The following is a 293-nucleotide window of genomic DNA, read 5'->3' as shown; positions in this document are numbered from 1 at the left end:
AGAGAAGATTAGCATGGCCCCTGTGCAAGGATGACACGCAAATTCATGAAGCGTTCCATATTTAAAAAAAAAAAAAAAAGAAAGGCAAGTCTACTTTTAGTTCCTTGAGTATTCTCTAAACTTCTTTCAAAAAGGTCATATAACCTTGAATTCTCACCAGCAGTGTAGAAGTGTTCCCTTCTTTCCATATCCACGCTAACATCTGTAGTTTTGGGATTTTGTGATGTGGGCTAATCTTACTGGAGTTAGATGATATCTCAAAGTGGTTTTCATTTGCATTTCTCTGATGATTA

The 293-nt window shown here is 36.2% G+C and overlaps 1 pseudogene; it reads left to right on the top strand.

Moving 5' to 3' along the window:
• Nucleotides 1-65, top strand: LOC111725339 (annotated as a pseudogene).
• The last annotated feature ends 228 nt before the right edge of the window (nt 66-293 follow it).

This window comes from Otolemur garnettii, unplaced genomic scaffold (genome assembly GCF_000181295.1).
Source record: "Otolemur garnettii isolate 467f Iridium unplaced genomic scaffold, OtoGar3 scaffold00037, whole genome shotgun sequence".
In the NCBI taxonomy this organism is placed as follows: Eukaryota; Metazoa; Chordata; class Mammalia; order Primates; family Galagidae; genus Otolemur; species Otolemur garnettii.
The sequence above is the reverse complement of the archived record's forward strand: the minus strand, read 5'-3'. Positions and strand labels throughout refer to the sequence as shown.